Source organism: Saccopteryx leptura, chromosome 3, assembly GCF_036850995.1.
Source record: "Saccopteryx leptura isolate mSacLep1 chromosome 3, mSacLep1_pri_phased_curated, whole genome shotgun sequence".
NCBI classification, from domain to species: domain Eukaryota; kingdom Metazoa; phylum Chordata; class Mammalia; order Chiroptera; family Emballonuridae; genus Saccopteryx; species Saccopteryx leptura.
In genome coordinates, this window is record NC_089505.1 from 317,610,307 (window position 1) to 317,632,169 (window position 21,863).

Here is a 21,863-nt window from a genome sequence, read left to right on the forward strand (position 1 = left end):
ACAGAACAGAGAACTCAGAAATAAACCCACAGCTCTATGGACAACTGATATTTGACAAAGGAGGTAAGACAATACAATGGAATAAAGACAGCCTCTTCAACAAATGGTGTTGGGAAAACTGGACAGCTACCTGCAAAAAAATGAAACTAGACCACCAACTTACACCACTCACAAAAATAAACTCAAAATGGATAAAAGACATGAATGTAAGCCGTGAAACCATAAGCATCTTAGAAGAAAACATAGGCAGTAAGCTCTCTGACATCTCTCGCAGCAATATATTTGCTGATTTGTCTCCACAGGCAAGTGAAATAAAAGACAGGATAAACAAATGGGACTTTATCAAACTAAAAAGCTTCTGCACAGCTAAAGACAATAAGAACAGAATAAAAAGACAAACTACACAATGGGAGAACATATTTGACATAGCGTCAGACAAGGGGTTAATAACCAAAATTTATAAAGAATTTGTAAAACTTAATACCAGGAAGACAAACAATCCAATCCAAAAATGGGCAAAAGAAATGAATAGACACTTCTCCAAAGAGGACACACAGATGGCCAATAGGCATATGAAAAAATGTTCAACATCACTAATCATTAGAGAAATGAAAATTAAAACCACAATGAGATATCACCTCACACCAGTCAGAATGGCGCTCATCAATAAAACAACACAGAATAAGTGCTGGCGAGGATGTGGAGAAAAGGGAACCCTCCTGCACTGCTGGTGGGAATGCAGACTGGTGCAGCCACTATGGAAAACAGTATGGAGATTCCTCAAGAAATTAAAAATCGAACTGCCTCTTGACCCAGCTATACCACTGTTAGGAATATACCCCAAGAACACTATAGCACTGTTTGAAAAGAAGAAATGCACCCTCATGTTTATGGCAGCATTGTTCACAATAGCAAAGATTTGGAAACAGCCCAAGTGTCCATCAGAGGACGAGTGGATTAAAAAGCTTTGGTATATATATACTATGGAATACTACTCAGCCATAAGAAATGATGACATAGGATCTTTTACAACAACATGGATGGGCCTTGATAACATTATACTGAGTGAAAGAAGTAAATCAGAAAAAACTAAGAACTATATGTTTTCATACATAGGTGGGACATAAAGATGAGACTCAGAGACATGAACAACAGTGTTGGGGTTACAGGGTGGGGGGAGGAGAGGGAGGGGGTTGGGGGAGGGGAGGGTCACAAAGATCATGACTTTTCAGCATTTGCCATATTCCCCCCTTAATCTATAGACAGACAGCAAATATTTACGTATGGTGTTCCCACTACAAAGACTGCTGTCTTAGGGACAAATGCTGATAAACTACTTCAGCAGTTCCTCCTTCTTCAAAGACTTATATGTAAACATAGAGCTCCATGTTTCATAGGACATACTCAAGCTCACTCCATGCTCCCTGGAGCTTTAGCACAAGGGAATGCCTCCTCCCTTTTTTTTTTTTTTTTTTTTTTTTAGTATTTTTTCTTTTATTTATTTATTTTTTGTATATTTCTGAGGATGGGGATGGGGAGGCAGTCAGACAGGCTCCTGCATGCGCCTGACTGGGATCCATCTGGCATGCCTACCGGGGGGAATGCTCTGCCCATCTGGGGTGTTGCTCTGTTACAACCCGAGCCATTCTAGCAACTGGGGCGGAGGCCGTGGGGCCATCCTTAGTGCCCAGGGTGGATTTGCTCCGGTGGAGCCTTGGCTGCGGGCGGGAGGAGAGAAACGAAGAGGAAGGAGAGAGGGAGGAGTGGAGAGGTAGATGGGCACTTCTCCTGTGTGCTCTGGCCAGGAATCGAACCCGGGAATCCTGCACACCAGGCCAATGACTCCGACAGGTCTACTATATCATGCTTTTTACTTAAAAGAAAAAAAAAAATTTACATTTCTTTTGAATGCTGATGAGCAGGAGACACCAAATCTTTTTCGCCTGCAAACTACTACCCTCTTTATTAGATCTAGCTAATAACACTGTTCTGTCTTTTTTCCAAACAGCTCCAGATATATGGAAAAGATTTATATAGGCGGATGGGGATCCTCAAACCCCTCAGCGAGATCTTCTGAGAATGGCTTTTAAGATACCTAGAGGCAGAAAAAGCCCAATAGAGATCAGGGGAACTACCAGCTTTTAGGATACACCCTTAAAGGCTCCAACGCCCCAAAGGGGTCTCATAGGATGCCATCTGGGTCCTGCTTCAATAGTGGAAAGGAAGGTCATTGAGCTAAAGCCTGCCAGGCTTACACGCCTCTGCTGCGAGGAAACAGGGACACTGGAAGGTGGACTTCCCCCTCGCTCCTCTAAGGGAGGGTTCAGTCTCTTCCAGTCCTGCTCCAGCCACCTATGACCTAACCTTGCCCAGAAAGCTGGGGTTTGCCATTGAAGGCTGAAGGTGCCCAGGGCCGTCGGCCCCATCTACAACACTGTGGATGAGCCTAGGGTATTTCTTCCAAGAAGCAGGTAAACTGATCTCATTCACACAAGGGCCACTTAACTATGTTTTGCCTGAATAGTCAGGTTTTCTATTCTTCCCTCAAAGATCTCTGTTGTGGGTGTTGATAGTCCTATTTTCTGCTGCTTTGCTTAATATATAGTGTTTCCTTTATCCCTCCTACCTCAATGCCCCACTCATATTTCAGGCTGGGACCTACTCCTAATTTAGAGCTCTCTTTCCTCCTTTAGCCAACTTGTATTATGAATTTACCTTTGCCACCCAGCTTAGTGTATCCCAAGGTTCTCTTTACCAGGCCACAGTCACAGAGCTCCAGGAAAAAGCTACCTGGTCTCAACTCTCCAGGCAGAGGAGAACAGAAGCTTCATATCCACGCATGCTGCAAATGGCTTTTTCCAGTCTACCTGAATCATTACCAGCTAGAAGCAGCGGTCATTGGGACTTGGACATGAGCTGCAAAATATAGAATGGTGACAACAATTCCAGTGCCATGCGGACTTTTCCTGTGGGGAACTTTCCTGGATTCCTGCTCCCTGTGACAGCTCCTAACAGACTGAACTGTGGTTGGGTTGCATTTTTCAGGGATTTGGCATGGTGATGGGGCCAACTTGGACTTGGGGAACATGTTAAGGACACTACTCTTTTAGGGATTCTTGCTGTATTGGTCAAGAGTTTGCTTAAAGGCTTTTAATCACTGTAAAAAAAAAATAGAGGACTGGATGAAGAAGATGGGGCACATATACACCATGGTATACTATTCAGCTAGGAGAAATGGTGACATTGGATCCCTTATAGAGGAATGGTGGAGTCTTGGTAGCATTGTGCGGGGTGAAATAAGCGAATCAGAAAAAAACAGGAACTGCAGGATTCCATACATTGGTGGGACATAAAAGCGAGACTAAGAGGCATGGACAGGAGTGTGGTGGCTATGGGGAGGTGTGGGGAGGGAAGGAGGGGGAGGGGGAGGGGTACAGAGAGAACTGGATGGAGGGTGGCGGAGGATGATCTCGCTTCGGGTGATGGGTATGCAACAGAACTAAATGACAAGATAACCTGGAAATGTTTTCTTTGAATGTATGTACCCTGATTTATTGATGTCACCCCATTAAAATAAAAATTTATTTAAAAAAAATAAGTAGAAATGTTTGAAATAAATTTTACTATAAGAGATTTTAATTTGCTTCAATCTTTCATGAAGATATTTTTTCCAACATAAATTGGAACTGACTTGACTTTATTCTGTTATTCTCTTATTGAGTCTCCAAACCAGTGGTGTATGGGTAAGTGGTCAGCAACTGGCTCGGGGGATAAGAGTGTGATTTGTAGTGTTTGCCAGTTTTTGTGGTGTAAATAATCCCACTATGGCTTATTTCAGGCTGCCAACCTAACACCAACTGGTTTTCAAAATCCTTGAAAATTTAACAATCAGCTCTGACAGACCAGTGTGAGCCAGCTCACTGTTTTTATTGCAATAACAAAGAAAACTCATTCCTGCACCAAGGCAGTTTCTCTTTAAGATTTCAGGGGTAATCTTGTGGGTATCAGAGACATAAGCTGCTAGAAGATTCCTGCTCCTTAAGGCCTAACATGTAACTGGTAAACAAGACTATCATAAAATGTAAACAACATGAAACAAACATTATATCAACGGAAATAAAAGCTGAGAGATTCCATATAACAATTTATAAATTAAAACTGTTTGTAATCTCTAGACCTTTGACATAGTAAATCAATGTTAAGACTGAAAATTCTGTCAAAAATATCTAAACAATGAGATTGAGAAAATAAATGATTCTGTGTTTGTTGAGTGGCAAAACCTCAAATAACGAGACAAATACTGTACCTCTTCAGCGTCTCTTTTTCTAGAATCATTAATTAGTAAATTAATTTTTGACTTCTATGTCAGAACCATGATACTGACTACTGAATATACAAAGAGAAATCAAGAATCAAGATACAGTTCATCATTAGTTTTCTATTGTTGCTATAACAAATTATTAAAAACTTAGTGGCTCAAAACAATAGAAATTTATTACTTTGAGAGTAGAAATTTGCAATGGGTTTCACTGGGTGAAATTCAAGGTATCAGCAAGACTGCACTCTTTCTGGAAGCTCTGGAGGGGCAGCCCTTTCTTTGCTTTTCCAGCCTCTAGGCTGCTTGCATTTCTTGTCTCCTGGCTTCATTCTTCCACCTTCAAAGCCAGCAACTGTGGGTCAAGTCTTTCTCATATCATGTCACTCTGACACTGGCTCTTCTGCCTCCCTCTTTAACTTTTAAGAACCCTATAATTACATTGGGCTCACCCTAATGATTCAAGATAGTCAATTTTACAGTCATCTGATTAACAACCTTAATTCCATTTGCACCCTTACTTTTTCTTTGCCATGAAACCTACCATATTTGAAGGTCCTGGTGATTAGGATGTGGACACCCTTGGTGGGCTGTGATTCTGTCTATCACAAATCTTTACATTGGAAACCAAAGCTTGACTGCCATTGAAGCAGACACATAAACATCTATCTAATCCCTAAGTGTTGTGAGACTTCGGGATTCCATCCACCCATTCACTCACCTACTCACACACTGTCATGGTTTGAGCTGCTACCTCTCTGTGAAAAGTTCCTAATTTTATATAGATTTCCCCTTCAACATGAACACATATATCTAGTTGCCTCATGTATATACCACCCTTACCATGAACACACTGAAAGCATTTCTATCCCAACCATGTTCCTTCCAGATAATCTAGGTTAGTCAATACAATCACCAGGCAATCTGTGGAAACCTGGGAGTAAGTCTTAATTCCTCCTTTCTTATTGCCCCATTCTAAATAATCACTAACTCCAAACTCTTTTACTTTTACTACTTCTCAAATTTCTTTATTTTTACATCCATCACACTGGAATGTATATAGGACAACATTGGCCTTCTTAGAATCCCTCTCAAGGACCATGCATTTTTATGCCCCTGATCCGTTGCTTGGGCAGTCCACTCTGTCTCAGCCCCAAGATTGGGCTGTCTATACCCTCAGAGCTCCCAAAGTTCACTGTGACTATGCCATTGTAAATACCTCGTTGTCTTATGACTTATCATTTATTCCCTGTTATAAAACACGAGAGAGGCTCCTCAAGACTAGAGGCTAGTTAGTCCTCACTTTTCACTCTATTTCAGCCCAAGCCTGGAACATAATAGGTCTTCAACAAATGTCTGTTCTAAAAATATTGAATGGATCAATAACTGATGTCCAAAGGTCTTTTAAGAATTTAGACTTGTTGTATATAGATGCTATAAGTATTTAGCCTTTCAAAACATGTAAAGCATTGTGGGCTTTCTGGAAACAGAAAACTTTAAGGTGTTATAATAATAAATATTAATAAGTTTGTGCTGTAGGAAGCAGATTTGCCAGCAATAATCTAACCATGCATATCATAATTACATCACTCCACAATTTATTTAAAACTCACTTATTTGACAACTTTGGTCTTTATTTCATGTTGGGCAGCAAATCCCCAAGCTTTAAGTTCATTCAAAAGGCAGATTGGAGGCAGTTCTGAGAGACTGGGCACCAGATTTCCATTGTGCCCTCTTCCTGGCCAGCTCTCAGAGGTTGGGCTGCCAGAGAGAAGGCAGGCAGGATGGTGGTCAAGAGAGAGTCATTCATATTCAGCCAGAGATATTAGTGTTAATGGAATTCTGAAAGAGAAGAAATAATCCTGAAACCAGTCTGTCAAGATATACAATGAAGCATCTTGACTAAACTGTGATTAAGAACCAGAACAAGCCACCTCAGGAATTTGTCCATTTTTTCAAGCCTAGAACTCATAAATATGGACTATTAAACTGATATATTGAACACATCCATCTTTTTTGTTTAATTCATTTGCCAGCCTGGAGGCAGAGGTGTAGGCACAAGTATTTGGTAATAGACTGTTTTGTCAAGACAGAACACTTCTTGGATTAATTTAAACAGAAAATATTTTTTTAAAACTTAAAAGTTCTTACTTGTATTCAATGAAGCATTGACTCCAGCCAATTAATACTGCATTATGTTGACTAGGATGATAAGTAAAACGTAGAGGGAATACATAGAGTGAATTATATCAGAACAGGGAGTCATCTCCAAGTACACATCTTTATTTTCCTCTGCTGGAAATGAAAGGAGCTGCCTGCCCACTAGTATGAGTTTTTTCATTTTAGAACAGATTGATCTTCAAGCCTCAGCATGACATCTGCATTTAAAAGTCTGATATGCCCCCTGGAAACAATAAAGGATCAGTCCATTTTTTTATATTCTCAAACTTATCCTCTAATGCTCTGGGAGTCTTTAAAGAATCCCATTTTCTTTCCCCATTTTGTATCATTCAAGTGGATGCTTATTTTTTTTTCAAGAAACCTGTATCTGTTGAATTCAGCTCTAATTTAGACTGTTAACTATCTTTTATATACATGGAAAATCATATAGTGAATAGTCAGCTTTCCAGTATCAGCAATCAGATTCATATTATTATTGAATAGACAAAACTACCAACTTTCCCTTTCAGGAGCACATAGGAGCAAGATGGAGTACATACAGATTGTCAAGAAGAGGAAGTTTGTGGCTGATGGTATCTTCAAAGCTTAACTGAATGACTTTTTCACTCGGGGGCTGGTTGAAATAGCTGCTCTGGAGTTGAGGTCTGAATTATATCAACCAAGACAGAAATTAGTATTTTGGTCACCAGTATGCAGAATGTTCTTGGTGAGAAGGGCCGACAGATACAAGAATTGACAGTTGTAGTTGGGAAGAGTTTTGGCTTCCTGGAGGGCAGTGTAGAGCTTTCTGATGAAATGGTGGCCACGAGAGGTCTGTATGCCACTGCCCAGGCAGAGTCTCTGTGTTGCAAATTCTTCAGAAGCCTTGCTGTGCAAAGGGCCTGCTATGATGTGCTGCAGTCCTCCATGGAGTGTGGGGCCAAAGTCTGCAAGGTTGTGGTATCTTGCAAACTCCCAGGACAGAGTGCTAAATCCATGGAGTTTGTCGATAGGCTGATGATCCACAGTGGAGATACTATCAACTACTACAGACATTGACACTGTTGTGTAAATCTGCTGATCAAATGAGGAACACTGGGCATCAAAGTGAAGTTCATACTTTCTTGGGACCCACGTGGTAAAATAGACCCTAAGAAGCCCTTGCCCAACATGTGAGCATGTGGAACCCAAAGATGAAATACTGCCAACATCCCTATCTTGCAAAAGAAGAGTAAGAAGCCAGAGCTGCTTGCAATGCCCCAGCCAGTACCCACAGCATAACAGTGTCTCCTTGGCAGCTCAATCTGAAGACTTCTGTTGCTCTTTAAAGACCTTTAACAAAATCTTTTAAAAGATGAATGGTCTGACTAGACCAGGGGTCTCAAACTCGCGGCCCGCCGAACAATTTTGTGCGGCCCGCAGACTAATCCACGAAGTTCAAAATATTTTGGATAAAATTAAGTAAGCCTAGGGGCCTACTTGTATTTTTCATTTCTCTAGCATCCTAGCTAGATATTAGCTTAGTTAACAGCAGTTGTGATGCGAACTACAGTTTCTGGTCGTTTTGTGACACTGAGTAAACTGCATGTACGATTGTGCTTGTTGTACTGATTTTTTTTTTGTTTTCAACTGCAGTGAGAAAAGTGTTGCATAACAGTTGCCTTTTGTAGACCTAGTGCGGCCTGCCGAAGGGCTGTGATCTTGCTCTGCGGCCCACATGCTGAGTTGAGTTTGAGACCCCTGGACTAGACTGTGTACATGCAGTATTCAGACTGATGGTCATGTTACCCCATCATAGCATTATTTGATTGATTTTAAGGGCTTTCTAGCTCACAATGTTTCTGTGCTTTCCCTGATATTCTCTTGGTTCCAACTGTACCTGTGAGACCAGATCCCGAACAGGAGGATCCAAGTAGAGCTAACTAGAGAGATACCTTGTTGGGGGTAAAAGTTGACAGTAAGAGCTGACACACCTTGACTAATTCATCTGTAGTTAATAACTCATCTGCAGTCAGGGTCATAGAGTTAGAAAAGGAATATGTGTAGAAGAGGGATGATTTTCTTTTCCTGGTGCATAAGAAAATCTACATTGCACATGGAAAATAAATTCTCTGATCATTATATTTTGAGTTGTACTATGTTATGCTTCACATAGTTTCTTATTTAATTCTCAATTTCTCTAAAGTGTAAAGGGAATTTCTGCCAGTGATGAAGAGCCTGAAACACAGAAGTAAACAACATTAAAATTGTCCACTGTTGGAAAAAATAAAAGATGCACTATCAAAGTGAAATTATGAGTTACTAAATAAATTGCCGAAGAGATTACTAGAAAATTACTAAATACATAATGATTATATTTCTAAAGCATTCTAAAATGTACTATATAAGCCAGATAAATCTCAAATCAAATGTTATTTGTTTGTTTCTTGCTGGATTATGCATTTATTAAAGAAGTTAAGTAGAATAACTAATGAATTACCTCTGCTACATTAACCAGATTAACAAATGTAAAATTCTTACAATTCTGTCTAGTACTATATAACTATTTACTACTAGTATTATTACCATATTTATCTTCTAAAGTAAAAGTAGGAAATTTCCAGTGAAAATCTATTAGTTTTTTTTGATAAATACAATGATTTCTTTCAAATTTAGGCAAGATACAAATGGTCTGACAGATTGACTATTTGCAAATTTATTATTGCACATAACATTCACAATAATTTTTTAAAGATTTTCTATTGCCAGACATTTGGTTAAGTGTTTTATTAAATTATTTTAGTCATTTAATTCTCACAACCACTTCAGGAATGTTTATAAGCTTCATCTTATGAAAAAGAATTAAGATTTAGAAAAGTAGAGTAATACTAGTAGACTTGTATATAAAGTCTCACACTCAAGTTACATAAACTCACACTAAAGATGATTTATAAATGTAGCTGTATGTGGTTGGTCTGGTTATTATAATTCAATTCAGCAAATATTGATTAAGCATTTACCTTGTCATATCAATAAAATTGACTCTGTCCATCAGTTCCATTCAATCTACCTATTATACTGGATAAATATTGTCATCTACATTAAGGACATCTAAGTTTGTGTCAGCTAGGAAAAAGTGAAGTAGATGAAATACTTTTAAGCCTTTAGACTCTATAGTGGCCATTAATTTTCTTTTAACATGGTATCTTTAACTTTTTCTTATTTTTATATCCAAAGATTTCACAAACATGTATAACCTCAGGCCAGCAAGTTATACAATGATGTTAAATGACTGCTTTCTTGACATCTCTTGTTCTATAATATTTAGATCAGTATAAGTCATTGGTTAGCTTACAATTGAGTATATATAAAAATCTATTTGCAAGAGCCCTCATGAGTTTAGTAAAATTTCTGAGAATGTTCAGACCTCTGTTTGAAAACAATTACTTGAGAAATAGCATTATTCCTTTATGAAGATCATGGTTATGCCTCGGGATAAGAACAGTTCTGGAAAACAGTCAGCCTTTGAAATTAAGACACTAAGTAAATTAGTAACCACTTACTATTAACCTGTTTTTGCGCACTTTGATAGTCAGTTTCAACCAGTTGAGGATTGACTAAGAAACAGATGTGTTAGAGCTAAACTGAGAAAAATACTGTAATGTAGATGACTCATTTTTGCTTTATTCTATTTGTTGCATTGTGTTTAGTTCTCGGATGTATGAGAAGGGTACTGGCAAACAAAGATATGCTCAAAGGCAGATGGCACAGATCTGTGAATCTTGTCACAGAGAATATGACTGAGCCCCTTGGGTTTCTTTAGCCTAAGGAGGAAAGAAGTAAGAGAACATACTCACAATATCCAAATATTTGAAGAACATTTCAGTTAGTTTTGAGTAACTCCAAAAAAAAAAAAAAAAAAATGAAGTAGAGGGACTAGTGAGGAAACATTTTTTGATTCAGTGTAATAATGTTGTTACTAATAATCTGAGCTGTCCAAAGAATATAGTAGTGAGTTCACAGTCATTGGAAATTATGAAGACATAAAAAGGCCTACTCCAAAAAATCCTTAGAAAGTGCCTATCACATACTCCTCCTTTCAAGAGTGAAAAAGGAGAACCTCAAAGAAGCTACCGGTCATGCTTAAGATTGTATTGCTTCCCTGGCTGGTTGGCTCAACGGTAGAGCGTCGGCCTGGTGTGCGGGAGAACCGGGTTCGATTCCCGGCCAGGGCACATAGGAGAAGCGCCCATTTGCTTCTCCATCCCCCCCTCCTTCCTCTCTGTCTCTCTCTTCCCCTCCCGCAGCCGAGGCTCCATTGGAGCAAAATGGCCCGGGTGCTGGGGATGGCTCTTTGGCCGTTGCCCCAGGCGCTGGAGTGGCTCTGGTCGTGGCAGAGCGACGCCCCGGGAGGGGCAGAGCAATGCCCCCTGGTGGGCAGAGCTTCACCCCTGGTGGGCGTGCCAGGTGGATCCCGGTCGGGCGCATGCGGGAGTCTGTCTGACTGTCTCTCCCCGTTTCCAGCTTCAAAAAAAAAAAAAAGAAAAAAAAAGATTGTATTGCTGTTGATGAATTTGTATCCCCAAGGTGTTTTTGCTTAAAGCCCTTTCACTATAGGCCCTGACTGGTGAGTTCATCATCATCTCGATACACCAAGATTGTGGGATTGATCTTCAGTGAGGGCATATACAAGAATCTACCAGGGATTTGCATAAATAAGTAGAACAGCAAATCCTCTCTCTCTCTCTCTCTCTCTCTCTCGCTCGCTCTCGCTCTCGCTCTCGCTCTCTCTCTCTCCCTCTCCTTCTTCTTTCCCTTCTCTCTCCTCCTCTTTCTTCTTCTTCTCTCTCTAAAATTAATAAATAAAAATGTAAAAAAAATCCTTTCTTTTATAGCCCAGCGATAGAAGTGCAGATATTCGGAGACCAATAGTATCATAGAAAAGATGCTGAATCATTAGAAGGTTGAACTATATCACCTCCAAGAAGTCTGTTACATCCCATGGCTTGTGTTTCTAATTTAGGGGTTACTGATTTATATAGTATCTGCTTTATTTAGGAATTATTTTTGTTATTGCAGCTAAATATTATTTTCTTTCTGGGAGGGCTGCTGTATTCAGTTGTTCAAATCACAGGACTGGCAAGGTGCCTTAAGAAACATCTATTTCGCCCTGGCCAGTTGGCTCAGCTTTAGAGCATTGGCCTGGTGTGTGGAAGTCCCAGGTTCAATTCCTGGTCAGGGCACATAAGAGAAGCACCCATCTGCTTCTCTACCCTTCCCCTTCTCCTTACTCTCTATCTCTCTCTTCCCCTCCTGCAGCCAAGGCTTCATTGGAGCAAAGTTGGCCTGGGTGCTGAGGATGGCTGCATGGCCTCTGCCTCAGGTGCTAGAAATGTAGCAATGCCAGATGGGCCGAGCATCAGCCCCTGGTGGGCATGCCGGGTAGATTCTGGTCAGGCACATGTGGGAGTCTGTATGACTGTCTCCCCACTTCTAACTTCAAAAAAATACAATAAATAAAAATAAATAAATAAATAAAAAGAAAGGTCTATTCCTTTAGAAGAGGTGAATGTAAGCACAGTCCAGAGATGTGCTTTAGGATGCAAATAGAGATGGCCTTTTGCAGTCTACTAAAAGTTCAAAGTTCTTCCCCTCCTCAAGGATATTTGTGCTTAATAGGGAGGCCATCTTAGTAATGTAATTTTAGAACAAAATAATTAGAGAAAAATAGGATTGGTTTGGGAAAAGGTGAAAGGGGGAACTGTCTAGAGTATTCTTTGTTCCTAAAATCATATTATACACCAATTTGAAAATATAACTGGTAAAGTAGGCAGTTAGACAGTCTTGAGCAGAGGAGAAACAATGTGCCAGGTATGGAATGTCATCAGAATGGGAAGTCCTGAGTGCCTGTCAATGGGCAAAACTAGAGGAAACAGTATTATTGGTTAGGACCTTATTCCCCAGGGTGACTTTTCTTCCTCTAATATGTCACTAGTCATACAGTTTAGGCTCCCTTAGAGGAGATTAGCATCATACAACTCCCATACAATCCCTTGCACAACCACTCTGGTAAGCATCAAGCCCTCAGGACAATGAGGTTTCGACCTATATAAAATAATTTTAAGAACAAAGCCTTGAGTTGGTTGACAACAGAGACCGAGATTTGATCAAACTACAGATAACATCTAAGGCTTAGTTGTGTTTCTGTTCCAAACTCAGAAAAGCTGCAAAACCACATGAAGTGATGCCATGACTGACATCAGGACCAGATGCAGTGACTGATGACCCCCTACTCCAATGCCAATCAATCAGTAGAGACCACAATCCTGAAAAGACACAACTGTCAAGTTGAGTATTCTATTGAGTTCCTCCTCTGAAATCTCCTTTAAAATTTCTGCCTTTAGAGAACAGATATAAACTCTTAAAGCAAGAGAACCAAGGCTAATGTGTACTTTCTCTCTCTTTCTCTAGGTCACACTCATATCTTCTTGCCTCAGACATGAACGCCAACTCACAAATTCCATACTAAAATTTTTCTTACTTGTAAATATTATGAAAGATGAGCTTACCACAAGCCTAAAATTTTAGAAATTTGATTTCAGTTTGGCTATCTTTAAGAGAAATTGTTAATATAACATTGATGATGATAATAAAAGTAGTAATAAGAACTAATGTTTATTAAGTAAAAATGGAATTTCTTATGTGATAACTGGTGAGTTAGATATAACTATTGTTTCAAATTATATATTTGTTAACCTAAATTTTACAAAATAAAAACATCAGTTTTCTAAAGAGATTAAGGTCTTGAAAAAGTCATACAGCTGAGAAATAGGCAAACTGGAATTCAAACCCAGAACTTATTCATCTTATGACTGAAAGTATATACACTTTGATCAACATCTCATTTTGATCACTTCTCAGTCCCTGGAAACCCCTATTCCAGTCTCTATTTTTATGTGTTCAGATTTTTTAGATTCCAAATATACATGAAATCATACAGTATTTGTCTTACTATGGCTAACTTACTTAGCATAATACCTTTGGTCCATCCATGTTGTTGCAAATGATAGGATTTTTTTCTTTTGCATGGCTGAGTGCTACTGTATTGTGTAGATGTACGACAAGATAAAATTTGGGTTTTTTAAAACATTTTGAGTTTTGGAGAAGCTCCCCATGAATTTCAATGACGTGAAAAAATAACATAGGGGAGTCTCGAATTTTAGGTCAACTGGACAGTCTTTAGGGATTCTTAGCCCTTAAGAGAGGACCAGACTACTTATTAGACACTTGCTCTCCAAGACTTAGTCATTGTCCTATTGTCAACTCTCTACAAATTACTTAACTGATTGCTAAGCTGTAAAATAAAGACCATGACATTTATTAACTCACACACTTTATGATTGATTGGGTAAAGGATAAATTAGGGGGAAATGCTGCATTAATTCATTATTATAATGTTTTCTCCACCTGTTGTAGTTTTACTAAAATGATCATAGGTTAATCGCCAACAGAATTTTGTTCTCTTCTGGATGTAACAGCTATTTCTGAAATACCACAAATAGCTAATAAGAATCAAATCATCCATCTGGCTTTAGAGGCCCCTTGGTATGTCATCCTTCTCTCCTGCCTGTACCCTTTAGGCCAGGCTTATTGGCTCAATGCCAGGGTCAATACCATTTGAAATTGGTGTCTGGCTGATTTCAGAATAAACATTTTTAGAATAGCACATTATATTTTGAAAATCAGAATGTAAAAATTCACGCTTCATTATCACAAAACTCAATAGAACCTGAAATATTTGATTACACAGTTGAGAGAAAACTTATTGATTAATTTCCATTTCTCACTTAGGTATATGCAATAAAGTCAGTTCATAATTAGCCTGGTTAGTCTTTTGGTGACAGTAAATGAGTTTATCTCAGATGATATCTGTAACTTGGGTAATTTGTGTGATGGATATGCACAACTACATACTTAATTTGGAGACAATAAACTCCAGATATGGAAGCAGTATCTTTAGATCTTGAATCTAAAACAATATTCCTCATGTTTAAATATAACAATAGAGTACTTCAAGGTTTTGGTTAAACTGCTGTGTCAAGTATCAACCCAGACTAGAATGAAGCCTAAGGGTCTATGGCAGGGGTCCCCAAACTATGGCCTGCGGGCCGCATGCAGCCCCCTGAGGCCATTTATCCGGCCCCTGCCGCACTTCTGGAAGGGGCACCTCTTTCATTGGTGGTCAGTGAGAGGAGCACAGGATTCTCCTCAATATTCTACAGGAGCATCCGCATCCTGTGCTCCTGGAGTACTGTATGTGGTGGCGCTGCAAAGTGCGGTGTCGCTCACTTACAGTACTACTTCCGGTAATGCAGGACATACTCGTCATGGCTCAGGAAGCACATCATATCACTTGTTATGGCTAGCAGTGACAAATATGGAACCGGACATTGACCATCTCATTAGCCAAAAGCAGGCTCATAGTTCCCATTGAAATACTGGTCAGTTTGTTGATTTAAATTTACTTGTTCTTTATTTTAAATATTGTATTTGTTTCCGTTTTGTTTTTTTTACTTTAAAATAAGATATGTGCAGTGTGCATAGGGATTTGTTCATAGTTTTTTTTTATAGTCCAGCCCTCCAAAGGTCTGAGGGACAGTAAACTGGCCCCCTGTGTCAAAAGTTTGGGGACCCTGGTCTATGAGATTGCTTGTCCGTCTGCTGAATTTTGGGTTTTGCTCTTATTCAAGCCCTTGGTGGATCAGTGCTCAGCCTCCTGATCTGCCTCCCTGCTCCTGTCCACACAGCTTCAGAACTGCTACAAAACTGACTGTTCTATATCACAAAAAATTGAGTCATGGTATTTCCCAGCTTTAACAACTTGGCAGTACTTTCTGACTAACATCCTAATTCCTTAGCATGGCATCAACCCTTCATGGTCTGGTCCTTTGTTATCCCTCCAATGGAAGAAAGGTTTTCCCACCTCACATGCCATGTCTCCATACCACATATGATATATAACCAGCTCACCATTTACTAGACATGCCATACTATCTCTGGCTTCGCACATGCTGTTTCCTCTGTTTACAACTCTATTCACACCTTTTTCTACCTTAGCCAGAATTTTTTTAGAGAGAGCAGGAAAACAAGAACATCAAGCTGTTCCTGTATGTACCCTGACCTGGGATTGAACTGGTAACCACTGAGCTTCAAGATGATGCTCCAACCAACCGAGCTGTCTAGTCAGGACTTAATTATTATTATTTTTTATTTATTGACTGATAGAGAGACAAAAAAAAAAAAAGAAGGGAGAGATAGTAGAGGGGGAAGAGAAGGATTCATTTGTTTTTCTACTCAGTCATGCACTCACTGGTTACTTTTCATGTGTGCTCTGACCGGGGAATTGAACCTGTCACCTTGTTGATTCAGGTCAACATTCTTAACTGACTGAGCTAACCAGCCAGGGCAGCCAGACCATCCTCTAATCAGTCTTCTGAGCATATCCTGCTGTCCTCTCCTAGAAGATGCTCTGTGACTTGCCATGTGTCTGTACACCTTGGTTCTCTCTTTTATAAGACCTTTTTTTAAGATAAATCCACATACTAAAAGCCCTACCCATTTAAAATATAAAATTTAATGGTTTCTGTTATAATCAAAGAGTTGAATAACCATCACCATGACCTAATTTTAGAACATTTTCATTGGCCCAAAAGAAAATCCTATACCCATTAGCAGTTACTCCTCTTCCCCTAACCCCTCCTAGTCTTAGACCGTCACTAATTTATGTCCCGTCTCTATTTGCCTATCTTAAACATTTTATATAATGGGAATTGTATAATACATAGTTTTTGATGACTGGCTTCTTTCAGTTATCATAGTATTTCAGGGTTTATCATGTTGTAGTATATACCAGTCCTTTATTCCTTTTTATGCACAAATATTTTGTTATATAGATAATCTACATTTTGTTTTACCATTCATCTGTTGGTTGAAGTTTGAGTTGTTTCAACTTTTTAGATCTTATAGATAATGTCATCATGAACATTCACGTACAACTTTTTTTTTTTTTTTGACAGAGAGAGTTAGAGAGAGGGACAGATAGGGACAGATAGACAGGAAGGGAGAAAGATGAGAAGCATCAATTTTTCATTGCAGCATCTTAGTTGTTTGTTGATTGCATTCTCATATGTGCTTTGCTGGGTGGGGGGTGCTACAGCAAAGCGAATGACACCTTGTTTAAGCCAGTGGCCTCGGGCTCAAGCCAGCGACCATGAGGTCATGTCTATGATCCCACACTCAAACCAGCGACCCCTCACTCAAGCTGGTGAGCCCATACTCAAGCCGGCAACCTTGGAATTTCAAACTTGGGTCCTCTGTGTCCCAGTCCGATGCTCTGTCCACTGTGCCATCACCTGGTCAGGCTCACATACAACTTTTTGAACATGTTTTCACTTCTTTTGAGTACATACCTAGGAGTAGAATTGTTAAATCATATGAAACTTTATATTTAATGCTTTGAGGAATGGTTATTTTTTTTCACATAGTGGCTATACCATTTTACATTCCCATTAGCAACACATGAAGGTTCCAATATCTCTTCATTTGCAACACTTGTTATTATTATTTTTTTATTATAACCATCTTGGTGAATGTGAGTTATTATCTCACTGTGGTTTTGATTTGCATTTTCCTAATGATTGAAACTCTTCTCTTTCATATGACTATTGGCCATTTGTATATCTTCTTTGAAACTACCTACTCAGATCACCAATTTTTAAATTGAGCACCAATTTTTAAATTGAGTTATTTGACTTTGACTTTGTTGAGTCATAGATATATTATACATTCTGGATACTAGGCCTTTATTAGTACCTAATTTATAAATACTTTCTCCCATTCTATAGGTTGCTTTTCTACTTTCTTGATAGTATTTGCAGCACAAATGTTTTTAATTGTGATGAGATCAATGTTTTTCTTTTTTCTTCTTTTTCTTTGATCCAATTTTAATTAATTTTTCTGTGTGATGTCAGAAAGGAGTTCAACCTATTTTTTTTTATGTGGATGTTCAATTTTCCCAGCACCATTTGTTGAAAGATTATTTTTCCCTAATGAGTTATCTTAGAACCATGATGAAAAGTCAATTGGCCATAAGGGCAAGGCTTTATTTATAGACTCTCAGGAGTAACTTCAAAATCCAGCCTCTGAAGTCCCTCTGGGACCCCAAAGGAACACAATTATTCTTCTAACTAATCACTGAATTTGGCTTAATGTAGCTAGAGTCACGTTCCCTCCCTAGAGTCTAGTATTACTTTTCTGCTTTTGCTATCTGCATATCTGTGGCCTCCATTGGCTGAAACTGGTTTTACATTTTCTCACACAAAACACAGACACATAAATGTCTTAGGGTATATTTGAGGCAATAAAAAATGATTAAATATGTCAGGTGGGTCTTTTTGTCACCAGGACTCCAGAAACTGACTGACCATGCCCAAAGAAAGGGAACTAAGTTGCTAGGTGACATAAGCTAAGGACATATGGTCATACATCTAGTGAAACAGAGTGATGAAGATATGCTACTATCATTTCACTGAGGGCATGTGCTGAGAACCACTAAGCAGATCATATAAGGGATTGTTATAATAAATTGTCCTTTTCTATATTTTCTATATTGCTTCCAACAGACTCTTGCAGCACTCTGTTTACTTTCCTAATAAACCTGCATTCTCCTATGTTCCAATTTTCTGTTGCAGCTTCTAGTGGGAAGTAAATGGCTAAATAAAAAGCCTTATTTGTTAAAATTATGTTAAAATTCCATTCCCACCACTTACTAGCTATGAGATTCTAGAAAAGATATGTAGCCTCATTAAAACTCTGGTCTCCTTATCTGAAAATAAGAATCTTTATTTTACAGAATGATGGAATGAATTCAATGAGGTCTTACCAATGCAACACTTATGAATCACATGTACATATGTAAAACTATATATTTTAAATGACTGATATATTTACCTTTATAATAATATAAATTTGCAATTATAAGCTGACACAATAATAATTCAAGCTTAATCTGTATCAAGATGCTCTTTGACTCCCCATATAAAGTAATAATTATTTCAGACTACTTGTGATATGCAAGTTGAACATTAAAGCTCATGAATACCACCATATGATATTCTAGTTTTGTGAGGAATTTTGTTATGATTACTAAGTCTGGTATCAAGTGTTTATGAAAACTAATAAAAAACTGATTTAGTTTAGTTAACAAGAATGTGGTCAAAGCTTTCACTCTTCCTAGACAACTAAAAAATATATAAAAAACAGAAGAAGATAAAAAATGACAGTTTTGTCCTCAATTCTACTCTAAACTATGATATGAGCCCCTCTAGACACCACTCGTATTTTCCATATTTATATCTTCATTACATAACAAGACTGCCTGTTATATATATGTTTGGTGAATGCAAGGTGAAAGGAAAGAGAAAATAAAAAGGAAGAAAAAAAGAAAAAAAAACTCACCTGGGTTGAATTCACCTTATAATATACTTTTCTCTTGAATTTGGTTGTCTCATCCTAATCCAAATACTGCATCACAATTTTACCATCCTATATTTACTCTCTAAGTGTTTAGATTTTAGTTAAATATTTTCATAACTGTAACACTGATGATCAAGAACAATTCAATTGGATTACATTGTGAATAGCATGTCCTCGAAAGTGGCATTTATTGTATGAAAAACATTTAATGTCTTAACTCAAAGAGGTCATTAGTGTTAGGATTTCCCATATCCTTATAGGGTGTCAGGAACCTATTTCTTAGGTGGGAATTCGGTAGCACCCATTTCCTTTCTGCCTTCCTGGCTATGTTAAGCCATGTGTACTCAGAGCCCTATTTAACACACAGGTGTCATACCTCCTAGATATACTACCATGTTGTAATTAACTAAATAAAATAAAATTGGAAAAATTTATTATTTTTTCATAGCAAATCATGTTTATTTCCATTTAACTGGATTTTAACCGTTTTCTGTTTCCTTCCTCTTTTTTACCACATACTTTTCTCCCCTACAATTGCTATGGCAATTATGTGCCCTTCCCCTCTAGTCTTATGAATTAGTCATATCTGAATATAAAATGATCGTCTTTTGAGGAAAATAACTACAACAAACAATTTCTATAAATCAGCTGTTACTCTGGTTTGGGATTTTAAATAATGCATGATTTTTGAAAGCTTACATGGAGCTTGGGAGAATAACAGAATCCTGGAAGAAATGGATATTATCTGAGAGTTATATTTCACTAGTAGTTTTCCATGAGTTTAAAAAATATAATTTTGGTCCTAGCCAGGTGTTCAGTGGATAGAGTGTCAGCCCAGTGTGCAGATCTCCCATGTTTGAACCTTGGTCAAGACACATGAAAAGTGACCATCTACTTTTCTTCCCTTCCCTCTCTCCTTTCTCTCTGTCTCCCCCTCTTGCAGCCAGTGGCTTGATTGGTTTGAGCATTGGCCCAGGGCACTGAAGATAGCTCAGTTGGTCTGAGTGTTGGCACCAGAAGGGGGGTTGCTGGGTGAATCTTGGTCAGGGCACATGCGGAACTCTGTCTCTCTATCTTCCCTCCTCTCACGTAAAAACTAAATAAAAATTAAAAATATAACTTTATTACACATATCTGATAGTTTTTCCTATCTATCAAAGGACATCATGAACAAAATTAAAAGCCAATGATCTAAAAATATGTATTTCATTATATGTGTGTAAATAAAATAATTAAAAAATAAACATATGAAAGTATCAGCAATGTCATAAATAATCTTAAATAAAATATAAAACATGAGATGATATTCTTCTCCAGTCAACTAACAATATTTAAAATAATAACATCCAGTGTTGACAAGAAATAGGGAAAAAAAGATATTCTAATATACAATAAGAGCATAATTATGGTCTTTTGAAATGCAATTTAGTTGTGTCTACCAAAACAGTAATGAAAATATTTAGCAGAAATATATGTACATGTGTATAGACATACATAAAAATGAAAACATATTTAATAACAAAATCTTGAGAAGGGAAAACATATATTAATAAGGAAATGAATTAGTTTCTTATGATACATCCATCTATTCATAATGAAGAATACTTGTGAATGGTTAAAGAGCATAAAGACACATGCACATTTCTGACATGGATGCTTTCCAAGGTTTAATATTTAAGCAAGGAACAAGAGTTACAAAAATTAAATATAAGGTGAACTAAATCATTAGAAAGAAAAATAAAAAACAAAGCTAGAGTGTGTATATACTTAATGTAAATTAAAGAACATTTTGAAAGTTTTACATCAAAGTGTTGAGTATGGAAAAGGGTTGAGGGTGGAGTAGGACACCAAAAAAGTATTTGCCTGTTTTTAATTTTTTATATTTCTCTGTTATTTTCATCTTTACAATAAGATGTAGTCATTTGCAAATTGAAAACTTTTATTCAAATAGAAAAGCAACCATACTCTTTCCAGATAAGAAGTATTCAATGTTTTTGAAATTTTCTAGCAAAAAACAGCTTGCTTTAGCTGATGAACTGATGAACAAGAAAGAGGTAGGTAGTAGCAGAGCTTTCAAGCAAGAAAACATTAAATAAAGTTTAACCAAAGCCAAATGATTAGTGTCATTGTGCTCCATATTATAGTTTATTATTGCTATGCATATGTCATAACTAATAGTTCAAATATATTAAGCCATTCATGGTATTTATGGAAACCTTCTGTAAGTAAGACTATCTGGTTAACCTGAACTATCATTTAAGGAATGAGAATCAAAACTATTACTTCCAATGACAGGTCCCCAAAATAGATATGATAACTTGTTTGATAGGTTCTAAATAATCAACATATTCAAGCCTGTAGAATAGATCATGCAAAGGAAACATATGCCTATTTTAGTCCAGCATATTCTTTTTTTTTTTTTATTAAGTGCAGGGCAGGGAGTCAGAGACACTCTCCCACATATGCCCCAACTGGGATCTACCCAGCAAGCCCCCATCAGGTAATGCTCTGCCCAGCTGGACCGCAGTTCTGTTGCTCAGCAACCGAGCTATTTTAGCACCTGAAGAGAGGCCATAGAGCCATCCTCAGCACCTGGGGTCAACTTTCCTCTAACCATTTGAGCCATGGCTGCAGGAAGTGAAGAGATGGGGGGAGGATAGAAGGGGTGGAGACACAGATGGCTGCTTTTTCTGTCTGCCCTGACAGGGAATTGAACCTGGGACTTCCACACACTAGGCCAACACTCTACCACTGAGCCAACTGGCCAGGGCTGCAAATTCTTTACCAAAGTAATTAAGCTTTTTCTTGGTGGTCATAATGTTAAGGAAAGACTAAATACAGCAGAATGAAAAAGAGAAGATGAAATTCATTTTAA

General features: G+C 38.1%; 1 long non-coding RNA gene and 1 pseudogene across 1 annotated transcript; both read left to right on the top strand.

Moving 5' to 3' along the window:
- The first annotated feature begins 7,011 nt into the window (after window positions 1-7,011).
- LOC136398017 (small ribosomal subunit protein uS3-like) lies at window positions 7,012-7,779 on the top strand (annotated as a pseudogene).
- Window positions 7,780-11,779: 4,000 nt separating this feature from the next.
- On the top strand, window positions 11,780-13,023 carry LOC136398018 (uncharacterized). Its single transcript, XR_010749965.1, has 3 exons — window positions 11,780-11,896; window positions 12,674-12,801; window positions 12,926-13,023. It is a non-coding gene; the product is annotated as an uncharacterized lncRNA (long non-coding RNA).
- Window positions 13,024-21,863: the final 8,840 nt, after the last annotated feature.